The 14551-nt window shown below is 48.5% G+C and overlaps 2 pseudogenes; one reads left to right on the forward strand and one right to left on the reverse strand.

Annotated features, from left to right (window-relative positions):
- Positions 1 to 9674, forward strand: part of LOC115643475 — a 41303-nt pseudogene extending 31629 nt beyond the window's left edge.
- LOC115643461 overlaps positions 1 to 14551 on the reverse strand; it is a 591865-nt pseudogene that overhangs the window by 191476 nt on the left and 385838 nt on the right.

Consider the following 14551-nt stretch of genomic DNA (forward strand, 5'->3'; position numbering starts at 1 on the left):
ACCCACTAGTATAATTTTTGGACGTGTGCCTTTTTGGTGCCATCAGTCATTTGAAAATTGAATTGAATGTATCCTTATTGGATACATTCATAACTACATTAATAACTGTAGCTTTCATGCCTTTTCCTCATTGTAAGAGGAAAATATGCCGCCTGTAGAATTCTAAATGGAGTAAATAAGTGTCAAGTATCAGAGAGTAGCCGTGTTAGTCTGGATCTGTAAAAGCAGCAAAGAATCCTGTGGCACCTTATAGACTAACAGACGTTTTGGAGCATGAGCCTTCGTGGGTGAATACCCACTTCCTCAGATGCATGTCGTGATTATATAAATGTGTCATGTGATAAATAAGTGTGTGATTCATGCATGGCTTGTGTGACAGTCAGATGAGCTCCTCTTTTGATAGGAGAATGTATAATGTTGGCATTCAGGACCCCATGGGTGAAGGGAGAACAGAGCTTTGGGAGGAGAGGAGAAGGGAGGAGTAGATAATTCTGGGGTGCCAGGACATGGGGAGGGTGTGTGCAGGGTTAGAACTAAGCAGCAGCAGGGAGGGAGGAGGTTGTGAGAGACGAGGAGGGAACACAAGAATCTCCCAAGGTGCCGGGAGGTGGTGCCGGCTGAGAGTAATGGGACGAAGGGGAGAGGAGAGGAGTGTGGAGGAAGGGCACCCAAGAAGTGGGCTGAGTGGGTCAGTGGAAGGGAGGAGAGGTTTGAGGATCTAGAGCTGTGGGGGATCCCAGACCTTTAACCCCGAATCCCTACCCAAGCCTTATTGCTTTAGAGCCTCCACTCCAGTTTTATTTCTGTTCAGTTTCACTTCATTATACATTTCTCCTCCCTCACAAATATTATTTTAACTCTTGACCTCTCTCTCTCTCACTTATTAGCCCCCTCCCCATATAACCTCCGCATCTCTATGCACAGCGACCCTGGCCACCGATTCTGAGTACTTGCTGCGTTCCTCCCTCCCAGAGCAGGGCCCCTACCCAGGCACAAATGGGCACTTTGTTGTTGATGTCACAGGCTGGTAGTGTAGCTGTACAATTTTTACACCTACAAGATTACATATTGCGGTACAGCTCGCCCTTGTACATGGCTACTCAAAGTTAATGGAGGAGATGAAATTTAGTGAAACACACAGAAACTTGATTTATAATTGAAATCATAGGCAAGGATCAATACACATAACGATTAGAGTAAGATAAGTATAGTAAAGAGGGTCTTGCACTGTGCGTACTTACAAGCTCTGGACACCATTGGAAACAAAGATCGAGGCGCAAGGGAGCCCATCAGAAGGGAGGCCCTGCTTCAGTTTACACTGTCTCGGGGACCTGACAAAATGAAAAACTGGTAACTAGGAGAGGTATTTTCTCTGGTTTCTTATGGTAATAGGATGGCGATATACCATATCTGCTCCTTTGCTCTGATTACAATAATGTCAATAGCTGCCCCAAACCATACCTGGCCTTTGGGAAGTCCATAATTAAGCATCATGCCTTAATACTCATGATTTACATCATGTATTATTAATAATTTGAATATATGAATGCATCCAACTGCTGAGATACTGCATAGCAACCTAATTGCTAGAGTCTGCCGCAGACTTCCTTCTTTCAGAATCCTGTGGCGTATTCCACCCGCTTGTGGTTCCTCGTTAGCCTCTCAAAATGAGGGTGCGAAATGTCTGACCTGGGATTGTCCCCCTAGGCCTATTCAGGTAAATCTCACACCTCCCACAAAGCCTCCACCTAATACAACACCACTGGCTATCACATACAGCCCCTCTCCAGTGCATTATCAATGATCTACAAGCTATCCTGGAAAACGATCTCTCACTCTCACAGACCTTGGGAGGCATGCCAGTCCGTGCTCACAGGCATCCCCCGAACCTGAAGCAAATACTCACCAGCAACTACACACCACACCACAGAAACACCAACCCAGGAACCAAGCCCTGTAGCAAACCTCGTTGCCTACTCTGTCCCCTATCTACTCTAGCGACACCATCAGAGGACCCAAGCACATCAGCCACACCATCAAGGGCTCATTCACCTGCACGTCTACTAATGTGATATATGCCATCATGTGCCCAGCAATGCCCCTCTGCCCTGTACATTGCCCAAACCGGACAGTCCCTACGTAAAAGAATAAATGGACATGAATTGGACATCAGGAATGGTAACATACAAAAGCCAGTAATTGAACACTTCGATCTCCCTGGTCATTCTATAACAGATTTAAAAATCACTATTCTTGAACAGAAAAACTTCAGAAATGGACATTGAAGAGAATCAGCAGAACTAAAATTCATTTTCAAATTTGACACCATTAATCTGGTCTTGACTAGGGACTAGGAGTGGCTGGCTCATTACAGAAGCAGCTTCGCCTCTCTTGGAATTGACACCTCCTCATCTATTATTGGGAGTGGACTACATCCACCCTGATTGAATTGGCCCTGTCAACACTGGTTCTCCACTTGTGAGGTAACTCCCTTCTCTTCATGTGTCAGTATATAATGCCTGCATCTGCAACTTTCACTCCATGCACCTGAAGAAGTGAGGTCTTTTTTACCAACAAAAGCTTATACCCAAATAAATCTGTTAGTCTTTAAGGTGCCACCAGACTCCTTGTTGATTTTGTAAATACTGTGATGGGGCAAGGCCAGATGGCTACAGTAAAGTACTGAGGAACAGGTATGTTAGCCCCAGGCTAAACAAATCCCTAGTACCATGGTAACCATATGGCAGTTACTCCAGGTTAATCAAGGCACCTGAGGCCAATTAAGATCTTTCAAGAAGGCAGTGGAGATAGGTACTTTGATTAGAACACCTGCAGCCGATCAAGGCAGGCTAATCAGGGCACCTGGGTTTAAAAAGGAGCTCACTCCAGTCAGGCAGGGAGGAGCCAGGGGAGAGGAAGCGTGTGTGAGGAGCTGGGGCAAGAGGTGCAAGAAGCTGAGACTGAGAGGGTGTGCTACTTGAGGACTGAGGAATTATCAGGCACCAGGAGGAAGGTCCTGTGGTGAGGATAAAGAAGGTGTTTGGAGGAGGCGATGGGGAAGTAGCCCAGGGAGTTGTAGCTGTCATGCAGCTGTTACAGGAGGCACTCTAGACAGGTGCAGTCCACAGGGCCCTGGGCTGGAACCCGGAGTAGAGGGCGGTCCCGGTTTCCCCCAAACCTCGCAACTCCTGATCAGACACAGGAGGAATTGACCCAGACTGTGGGTTCCATCAGAGGGGAAGGTCACTGAGGTGAGCAAATCCGCCAATAAGCGCAGGACCCACCAAGGCTGAGGAGGAACTTTGTCACAACTGGTGTCAGGAGTGGGATTTTTGGTGTGCACAGCGCGGCGGAAGAAGGAGGGCGATTTAAAAAAAAATGAGAGAGAGAGGATTAATTTTTTTTTTGTCACCACAATGGATGACCTCGTGCAGGCACTGATACAAGCCACAGCATCCCAGCAGGAGGCTACTCATGTCCAGGCAGCTGCCCAGCAAGAAGCAGTGCGGCTGCAGCAAGAGACTAATCGCCTGCTGATGGACCAAGCTGCTCAAGACCGAGCTATGTTGCGGGAACTGGTAAACCAGTACTGGTAAACTGGTAAAGATCCTTACAGAGCTGAACCGTGACCGTGATAGGACGCAGTTCATACGGGCCAGCCATTGGCTGCAGAAAATGACATGAGAGGATGATGTAGAGGCATACCTTCTGGCCTTTGAGAGGACAGCCCTACGGGAGGCCTGGCCTCGAGATCAGTGGTCTGGCATCCTTGCCCCATTCCTGTGTGTGGAAGCCCAGAAGGCCTACCATGATCTGCCTGAAGAGGCTGCAGCAGACTACTCCCAGCTGAAGGCAGAGATACTGGCCAGATCTGGAGTAACGACCGCAGTGCGGGCCCAGCGGTATCATGAGTGGAGGTACCAGGAAGACAAAACCCCGCTGTCCCAATTGTGTGACCTCATCCATCTCGCACGAAAGTGGTTGCAAACAGAGACCCAGGGTCAGAAGACCGTGCTATTAGGTAGAGGGACACGAGCAGCCATCAGAGAAACTATCAACACGGAAGGTGAGCCGGAGGCTGCCCCCAGTCGTGATGGCGATGAGCCGTTGGAAGAAGCAGAAGCCGGCCCCTGGGAGCTCAGGCAGGTTAGTCTTGGGAGAAAGACTTTCGGATGAGACCAGGCAGAGGACTCTAGATATGATAACGTCAGGAAAGAGGTGGCTGAGATTGATGGGATACCAGTGGAGGGGAAGATCCAAGGTCCAGGACCCTACTTTATAGTGAAGAAAGATCTCCTGTACCGTATGGTGCAAATGCAGGAGCAGGAGATACATCAACTTTTGGTGCCATGAAAACATCAAAAAGCCATATTGAGTCTCGCCCACAGTCACCTGTTTGGAGGACACTTAGGGGTAGAGAGAACCCAGGTCAGGATCCTGCGGAGGTTCTTTTTGCCAGGACTACATGAAGATGTCAGGCGATACTGCACCTCTTGTTCAGCATGTCAGCTACATAGCCCTCGCCCACACTTAGGGGCCCCTTTGATACCTCTTCCAATAATAGAGGTACCATTTGAACGCATAGCCATGGATCTGATTGGGCCTCTAGAGAAGACAGCTCGGGGCCACCAACATGTGCTGGTTGTACTAGACTATGCAACCTGATACCCGGAAGCCGTCCCCCTATGTAACACAGCTTCCAAGGCAATAGGTAAGGAGTTAGTACAGATCTTTTCCCGGGTTGGGCTACCCAAGGAGATACTGACTGATCAAGGGGCAACTTTCATATCCAAGTTGATGAGGGATCTCTGTTCATTGCTCCATGTACAAGCCCTACGGACCTCTGTATACCATTCACAAACAGACGGTCTTGCAGAAAGATTCAATAGGACCCTCAAGGCCATGATCAGGAAAGTGGTGAACCGGGATGGGAAAGACTGGGATACCCTATTGCCTTACCTCATGTTCACCATCCAGGAAATTCCACAAGCCTCCACATGTTTCTCTCCATTCGAACTACTATATAGGTGCCACCCCCAAGGCATATTGGATATAGCCAGAGAAGCCTGGGAAGAGGAGCCAAATCCCGGAAGGAACATAGTCGAGCATGTGCTACAGATGAGGGATGGGATAGCCCAAGTTACACCCATTATACGGGAACACTTGGAGAAAGCAGAGGAGACCCAACGGACCCATTATAACCACCAAGCAAAGCTCTGACGGTTCCAACCAGGGCATCAAGTAATGGTCCTGGTGCCAACAGCAGAAACCAAACTGTTGGCCCAGTGGCAGGGACCCTACGAAGTGATTGAAGCCATGGGAGAGGTAAACTATAAGGTGCAGCAGCCTGGCCACAGGGAACTGGAGCAAATTTACCACATCAATCTTCTAAAACCTTGGCATGATCGAGATGCATGCTTAGTCACCGAGGAGACCCTAATTAATCGCAACCAAGATGTGTTCTCTACAAAACTGGGGCAGATGACTGAGACCTATCACCATATCCGCACGATCCCCGGAGCCAAAGTAACACTGAGACCCTACCGAATCCCAGCAGCCAAAAGAGAAGAAATCAAGGCCGAAGTAAAGAAAATGTTAGAATTAGGCAATATTGAAGAATCCTCCAGTCAGTGGTGCAGTCCAATCGTTCTAGTGCCCAAACCTGATGGTACCACGAGATTCTGTAATGACTTTCGCCGACTGAATGAAGTATCCCAATTTGATGCATACACCATACCACGCATCGACGAACTGGTTGACCGACTGAGTAGTGCCCGATTCTTGACTACACTAGATCTGACAAAAGAGTATTGGCAGATTCCCCTGACTCAAAGAAGCTAAAGACAAGACAGCGTTCTCCACCCCAGACGGGCTATTCCAGTACACAGTCCTCCCTTTTGGGTTACATGTGGCCCCAGCCACATTCCAGTGCCTCATGGATAAGCTGCTGCACCCCCATACTAGTTATGCAGCCGCATACCTAGATGATGTCGTCATCCATACGCCAGACTGGGGAACCCACTTGGAGAAAGTTGAGGCAGTACTACACATCTTAAGGCGGGCTGGCCTCACCGCAAATCCCGCTAAATGCGCCATAGGACTAGCAGAGGCTAGGTACCTGGGATATATTGTAGGAAGGGGTATAGTGAAGCCCCAAACTAATAAGCTAGAGGCGATTCAAAAGTGGCCCAGGCCGACCCAAAAGAAACAGGTACATGTGTTCCTAGGCATGGTAGGCTACTACCGACGTTTTATTCCCCACTTCGCCAGTAGGGCAAGTCCTCTAATGGACCTGGTGAAGGCCCGAGGTCCAGACATGGTGAAGTGGACCGACGCAGCAGAAGGGGCATTTTTAGACCTTCGGACGGATCTCTGTAATGAACCCATACTCACAGCCCCGGACTTACCCAAGGAATTTATTTTACAGACAGATGCTTCTGAGGTGGGGTTGGGGGCGGTTCTGTCACAAATGATTGGAGAAGAACAACACTTGATCCTCTACCTAAGGAGAAAGCCGTTCCCAAGAGAACAGACGTATGCAGTAGTCGAGAAAGAATGCCTTGCTTTCAAACGGGCTGTGGAGACACTGCATTATTACTCCTTAGGCCGGAGATTTACTCTTGTGATGGACCATGCACCCCTGCAGTGGACGCAGAGAAGTAAGGAAAAGAATGCAAGGGTCACCAGGTGGTTCTTATCCCTCCAACCATTCCAGTTCCGCATACGGCACAGGGCTGGATGCCACCACGGCAACGCTGATGGTCTTTCACGAGCACACTGCCTGGCGTCCCACGTTGCCCAACCCTATGGTGTTGAGTAGGGGGGTGGTATGTGATGGGGCAAGGCCAGATGGCTACAGTAAAGTACTGAGAAACAGGTATGTTAGCCCAAGTCTAAACAAATCCCTAGTACCGTGGTAACCATATGGCAGTTGCTCCAGGTTAATCAAGGCACCTGGGGCCAATTAAGATCTTTCTAGAAGGCAGTGGAGATTGGCTGCAGGTGTTCTAATCAAAGTACCTATCAGGACAGGCTAATCAGGGCACCTGGGTTTAAAAAGGAGCTCACTCCAGTCAGGCAGGGAGGAGCCAAAGGAGAGGAAGCGCGTGTGAGGAGCTGGGAGCAACAGGTGCAAGGAGCTGAGACTGGAGGAATTATGAGGCACCAGGAGGAAGATCCTGTGGTGAGGATAAAGAAAGTGTTTGGAGGAGGCCTTGGGGAAGTAGCCCAGGGAGTTGTAGCTGTCACGCAGCTGTTACAGTAGGCACTATAGACAGCTGCAATCCACAGGGCTCTGGGCTGGAACCAGGAGTAGAGGGCGGGCCTGGGTTCCCCCAAACCTCGCAACTCCTGATCAGACACAGGAGGAATTGACCCAGACTGTGGGTTCCACCAGAGGGGAAGATCACTGAGGTGAGCAAATCCGCCAATAAGCGCAGGACCCACCAAGTTTGAGCAGGAACTTTGTCACAACACAGACTAACATGGCTACCCCCTGATACTTGACAATTCTAACATATTGTAACAATTCTCTAACCAATTATATCCCACTACGTAATTTACTCATACCTAGCGACATGAATTTTACAGCAGATAGAAACAATTAGAGGACTAGACTGATTCACAAGGTAAAAGTGGTGACCATAAAGATAAAACAATACAGAAAGGAAGGTTTCACAAACACAACCATTGATAAGGGATTTCAGATTGCCAGAGAGGATGATTTATAATAATAATACTAACTCTTCTGCCACTTTGAGCCAAGGAAGATGGCCTTGGTATTTTACTGCTTAAAAAGCAGGGATTACAACCATGGAATATTCTTTGTGACAAGTATCCCGCAAATTCCACTGACCTCCCTTGTTTTCTTTGCCTGGAGTAGGGTTTCCAATTTCCAAACCTGATGTGATCTTGCAGCTGGAACGAGGGGAAGAGCCGTGGGTCCCAGACCTCCAGGGCTCTGAGAAAGAAGTGCTCCCGAGAGCTGCCTGCACAGGTGAGGAATTGGTTAAACCAACTCAACAACTGTTTAGGAATGCAGGAAACATTTGGGATGCCCTACAAAGACCTTGTGAGCTCTCCGAGTTCAAGATTGTTCCCTGCAGATGTGGAATCATTATGGCAGATGTCATTCATGGCTTCTCTTCCACCCTGACTGACAACTGGCAGCAGGTCCCTCCCCTGTCTCACTTTCCACTGAGTGTGGTGCTGAGATGCAGACCAAAATTGATCCCTTCCTCTCTCCTCTGAGGAAGGGTTTGGGGAGAATCAGCACCTGATAGATTTGATCTCTCCCGCACGTATTTGGTTTGTTCATCCCTTTTTCCATTCCTCTCTCCGAGAGTTCCTTTATCTCTGGCACTGGGAGTGACCTCTGTCTGGGTTCTCTCTGTCTCCGATCAGGTGACGGGATGGTGAGTGAGAATGAGGAGAAACCCCAGCAGGAAGACGATGAGCAAGTGGAACCACATGGAACGTTATCAGGAAGATCGAAAGGGAATGTTTCCGGGAGTTGTGGACTCCCAGAAAAAGCAAAAGCCTGTGAGACTCAGCAGAGGCCAGAAGAAAACTTCAGTAGCCACTCAGACCTTATAACTCGTGATAGAATCGACTTGGAAGGGAGACGCTATATGTGCCATGATTGCCAGAAAAGCTTCAGTTGCAGCTCACACCTTATCAGACATCAGAGACTCCACACAGGAGAGAAGCCCTACATGTGCTCCGAGTGCGGGAAAAGCTTTAGTCAGAGCTCTGCCCTGAGCAAACATGGGAGAATCCACACGGGTGAGAAACCTTATGGATGCGCTGAGTGTGGGAAAAGCTTTAATCAGAGCTCTACCCTGAGCGCACACAGGAGAATCCACACGGGTGAGAAACCTTATGGATGCGCTGAGTGCGGGAAAAGCTTTCATAGCAACTCTGCTCTGAGCAAACACAAGAGAATCCACACGGGTGAGAAACCTTATGGATGCTCTGAGTGTGGGAAAAGCTTTAGTCAGCGTTCAGAGCTTATCTCACATCAGAGACTCCACACGGGAGAGAAGCCCTACATGTGCTCTGAGTGCCGGAAAAGTTTTAGTCACAGCTTTGCCCTGAGTGCACACAGGAGAATCCACACGGGTGAGAAACCTTATGGATGCGCTGAGTGCGGGAAAAGCTTTAATCGCAGCTCTTCCCTGAGTGCACATAGAAGAATCCACACGGGTGAGAAACCTTATGGATGCTCTGAGTGCGGGAAACGCTTTAATCACAGCTATACCCTGAGCGCACACAGGAGAATACACACGGGTGAGAAACCATATGGATGCTCTGAGTGCGGGAAACGTTTTAATCAGAGCTCTCCCCTGAGCGCACACAGGAGAATCCACACAGGTGAGAAACCTTATGGATGCTCTGAGTGCGGGAAAAGCTTCAGTTGGCGTTCAGACCTTATCTCACATCAGAGACTCCACGCAGGAGAGACGCCCTACACATGCTCTGAGTGCGGGAAAAGCTTTAATCGCAGCTCTTCCCTGAGCGCACATAGAAGAATCCACATGGGTGAGAAAACGTATTGATGTTCTGAGTGCGGGAAAAGATTCAAAAAGAGCTCACACCTTATTAGACATCGCAAAATCCACATTGGAGAACTGTTACAAATGCCTTGATTAGGGCTGGGAAAAGATTTTTTTTTTTTTAAATCACATTGGCTAATTCTCACATAGTGATCTGTGCACCATCTTCACTGTGATCTTTCAGCTCCACCAGATAAATTGCCTGCTTCTGCCTTTTGCATCTCACCTTCTTTGGGGTCAGTCCTATGATCTTTTCTATCAGCTGCTTTCCTTTTGAGTCGTAGGAGCGTGTGTCCCTCCAGCCAGGAATGTTCATCAGCTCCAGGTAGGGGAGAGAGGTTTGATTCCCAACAAGCTACACTGAGGCAAAAACTCCCTGTGCCTGACATCCACTAGGGCTACATGTGGCGTTGGCTTCTCAAGTTAGTGATCTTGGTGTAAAAAGAGAATTATAGTTGTAGTGCAGATGCTGCCCAGGTGCAGTGGTTGGCATTAGCTTTCCCCATGACCTGACCTTAACAAACCCTGAACTTCACGGTTATACTGTTTGCCCCATTTCAAAGCAATTGTTAGTCATCAAGTTCCCTCTTTGGAAACCAATTGTTTCATTCCCAGTTGCTCTGCTGTTGCTTCAGGTTGTGCTGGAGAGCAGATATTTTTGCTACCATTTTCCTCACTTAAAATATATTGAACTATAACAAAGAGCAGGAACAGGGCAGGAATAGAGAAAAATGTCATGTCACCCTCTGTAACAACAGAGGAAGATAGGGTAAGTCAGAGGGATTCCCTTATTCCCCATCACCGTCCCAATCCCCATTGTTCAATTGGTTAGGTCAGTATTTTTTCTAAAGGGCTGGGAAGAGGATTCTCTGGTAAATGACTTGGAACTAAGCAAAATACCTATGCATTGGGCTCCCAAAGCAGTTGTGGCCCAGGCCCTGTAGGAGGTCGCTCCTGAAGATATCTCCTTCCTAATCAGGTACATGTAGCCTATTATTTGGGAAACACAATCCCTATCTAGATAGGGATGGGAAAATGGAAGTGACATTTCTCTTCAGCTCCCCCCTGGGAGATGCTGCAAATATGTAGAAAATGAAATCCATGTTGAATGCAGGGTCGCCCGGGGAGGGGCAAGTAGGGCAATTTGCCCCAGGCCATGAGCTCCTCAGGGGCCCTGAGCTCCTCAGGGGCCCCCAAGAGAACGGCTGAGGCTCTCGCTCCAGCCCCAGCCCGCTCCAACTCAGCTTCCGCCCCGCTTCCGGAGCCTCAGCCCATGCAGCAACGTCTCTGAACAGCGCTGCTGCAGCGTGGGTCCAGTGGGGCCTCTGAGCTCCGCCCTGCTCAGAGCTGCGTGGTCAGGGGGCGGGGCTGCGAGCTCCAGCGGGGCCTGAGCTTCCTCCACTTGGCATGGAGCTCACAGCCCCGCCCTCTGACCACGCGGCTCTGAGCGGAGCGGAGCTTAGACCCCGCCAGACTCGCTGCCACTGTTGAGTGAAGCTCCTGGATGCGCTGAGGCTCCGGATGAGGGGAGAGCCGGGGGTAAGGGGCCAGGCCTCGGGGGGGTTGGCTAAGGGGCAGGGTGCTGGCTGGTGACTCTTGTCCACATGCTCAGGGTTTAGCTGATCACCATATTTGGGGTCAGGAAGGAATTTTCCTCCAGGGCGGATTGGCAGGGGCCCTGGAGGTTTTTCGCCTTCCCCTGCAGCGTGGGGCACGGGTCGCTTGCTGGTGGTTTCTCTGCAGCTTGAGGTCTTCAAACCAATTTTGAGGATTTCAATAACTCGGTCCTGGGATAGGGGTTGTTATAAAATTGGATGGGTGGGGTTCTGTGGCCTGCCTTGTGCAGGAGCTCAGACTAGATGATCAGATTGGTCCCTTCTGACCTATGAGTCTATGAGTCTCAGGAACAGGGAAGTGGCAGAGGTTGTGGGAGGCAGTTGGGACAGGGAACGGGGGGGTTGGATCGTGGGCGTTCCAGGGGTCTGTCAGGACTCAGCGGGGGGCTGGATAGGGGTCGGGACAGGGTCCCAGGAAGCAGGTGTGGGGTCCCAATTGGTGGGGTCTCTGAGGGACGGTGAGGAGGCAAGGAGCAGGATGAGTCAGGGATTCTGAGGGGGGTGGGCAGGTGAGGGACAGAAATGGGTGGGGGTCGGATAGGGGGCAGGGCCAGGCTGTCTGAGAGGCACGGCCTTCCCTACTCTGAAGCTCATTCAGCAGTTTGAGGCTTGCAGAAGAGCCAAGCTGTTAGGTTTTCCATTAGAGCTCCCATCCCTTTCACTTCTCAAATGCCAAACTATAATCCATGTTTAATGTCAGTGCCACAGGGAGATTCATGTTAGGGGAGAATAGTTTCATTTAAAATTAGCCACTGGGGGAGGGATCAGATGAGAAGAGCAATATCCTACATCACCTAGCTCCTTCCCAACCCTACCAAGGGAGACACCCCTCCCCTGCATTTTCTGAGGCTCCAGAGGGGTTAATTCAGTGGTTCTCAAACTTTTGTTCTGGTGACCCTTTTCATGTAGCAAACCTCTGAATGCGATCTCTTCCCCCCTTATAAATTGAAAACACTATTTTATATATTTAACACTATTATAAATGCTGGAGGCAGAGCGGGGTCTGAGGTGGAGGCTGACAGCTTGCGACCTCCAGTAATAACCTCATGACCCCTTGAGGGGTCCTGACCCCCAGTTTGAGAACCCCTGGGTTAATTTAATTTTAGCACCCTGTGTCCATTCACATGCATGTGCTATTTTGAGCATTGTAGTTTTCACAACATAGGCTCATCCCAGATTCTGGAACACGCTCAAATGCCCAGTTTGTGGAGTATGTACATAGTCTATACTAAAGACAAACCCACAGTAACCGTCTCCAGTTTGTGAGGGACCTCGTCAAGCCAGTTTCTAGGAAACAGATAAATGCATGGAAGTTAAGTCCATTAATGACTATTGGCCAGGAGGGGTAAGGAATGGTGTCCCTAGCCTCTGTTTGTCAGAGGGTGGAGGTGGATGGCAGGAGAGAGATCATTTGATCATTGCCTGTTAGGTTCACTCCCTCTGGGGCACTTGGCATTGGCCACTGTCGGTAGACAGATACTGGGCTGTATGGACCTTTGGTTTGACCCAGTATGGCCATTCTTATGTTCTAACCTAAATGAACCCAAAGTTATGGAGACAGATACGAGTCAAGGAAGCCAACAGAATATCAGAAACCTGGAAAAATCTCTGAGTGGATTGGCTCAGGCATTTGGTCACAAGCTGAGGTGGTTCAGAAGGTTAGGATTTTTTTTTTTAAGCAGAATTTTTTTATTGTTTCTTTAAACCGTCAAACACAGCAAGCAGCAAATAGATCGCCACACGCTTCTGAAACCCCAAACCATATTCAGGTTTTGGCAGATTAATTTCAGCTTTTCAATTAAAAAAAACACAACACATTTTGAAGGAAAGCAGACGTTGTCTGTGATTTTTTTCTGCTTTTTAAAAACCCCTAGTTTTAGATCCAAAAAAAAGTTTCGACGGAAAATGTTTGTCCAATCCTTTTAATGAGCTTTAGTGCCTTTTAGCACTAGCTAAGGCTGAGAACCAGTGATACCTTGTAAAGAAATTTTCTCAAAACCGAGTTTGTGCCGAGATGCAGAAGGTTTATTTTTCCCAGGGCTGCCTATGGTAGGGGGGAGCAAGTGGGGCAATTTGTGCTGAGCCCTGCAGGGGCCCCCACGAAAATATGGTATTGCAATTTTTTTATGGAAGGAGCCTGTCATAAACAGATAGCCAAGGGTTAATGTCTCTTTCACCTGGAAAGGGGTAACAAACAACACCTGACCAGAGGACCAATCAGGAAACAAGACTTTTTCAAATTTGGGTGGAGGGAAGTTTTGGGTGTGAGTTCTTTGTCTTGGTTCGGTGACCCTCTCGGCTCTGAGAGTGATCTTTCTATCTCCAGGCTTTCTAATCTTCTGTTTCCAAGTTGTAAGTACAAGGATAGTAAGACAATAGGTTTATATTGTTTTTTTTGTATTTACATGTGTGTAGTTGCTGGAATGTGTTAAATTGTATTCTTTTTGGATAAGGCTGTTTATTCATTTTTTCTTTTAAGCAATTGACCCTGTATATTGTCACCTTAATACAGAGACTATTTTTAATGTCTTTTTCCTTCTTTTTTTTATATAAAGCTTTCTTTTTAAGACCTGTTGGAGTTTTTCTTTAGTGGGGACTCCAGGGAATTGAGTCTGCAGCTCACAGGGGATTGGTGGGAGGAAGAAGTCAGGGGGAAAAATCTCTTTGTGTTAGATTTACTAAGCCTGACTTTGCATACCCTCTGGGTGATGGGGGAGAGAGATTAGATCTCTCGGTACTGGTGTTTCAAGGACTTTAAGCAGGGAATACCCTAGAGTGCCCAGGGCGGGAGAATCTGGGAGGAGGTAAGGGGGAAGGGAAGTAGGTTATTTCCCTTTGTAGTGAGACTCAGGGCATCTGAGTCTTGGGGTCCCCCAGGGAAGGTTTTGGGGAGACCACAGTGAGCTAGGCACTGTATAATTCCTGGCTGGTGGCAGCGATACCAGGTGCAAGCTGGTAACTACTCTTGGAGGTTTTCATGCTAACACCCATATTTTGGATGCTAAGGTCCAGATCTGGGAAGAAATGTTATGACAGGCAATTTGTGCTGCGCCCTGCAGGGGCCCCCACGAGAATATAATATTGCAATTTTTTTATGGAAGGGGCCCCCGAAATTGCTTTACCCCAGGCCCCTTGAATCTTCTGGGCGGCCCTGGTTGAACATGGTATAGCTGCAGAAAGATCCCTATTTTTAATAGAGACCTGACATTTGGTGTTTTACGAGGATTCTAAGCCACACTTGAATTTAGTCCCTAATTTAAATTTGTGGCACCAGATTAAAGACATAAAAGATCATAGTTGGCAGAGTTATACTGATCTGTTGTGCGGTTGGTGAAGAATTCTATGCCAGAGAAGTATCAAATTACTCGAAGAAATGTCAAA

Source organism: Gopherus evgoodei, unplaced genomic scaffold, assembly GCF_007399415.2.
Source record: "Gopherus evgoodei ecotype Sinaloan lineage unplaced genomic scaffold, rGopEvg1_v1.p scaffold_60_arrow_ctg1, whole genome shotgun sequence".
Classification (NCBI taxonomy): domain Eukaryota; kingdom Metazoa; phylum Chordata; order Testudines; family Testudinidae; genus Gopherus; species Gopherus evgoodei.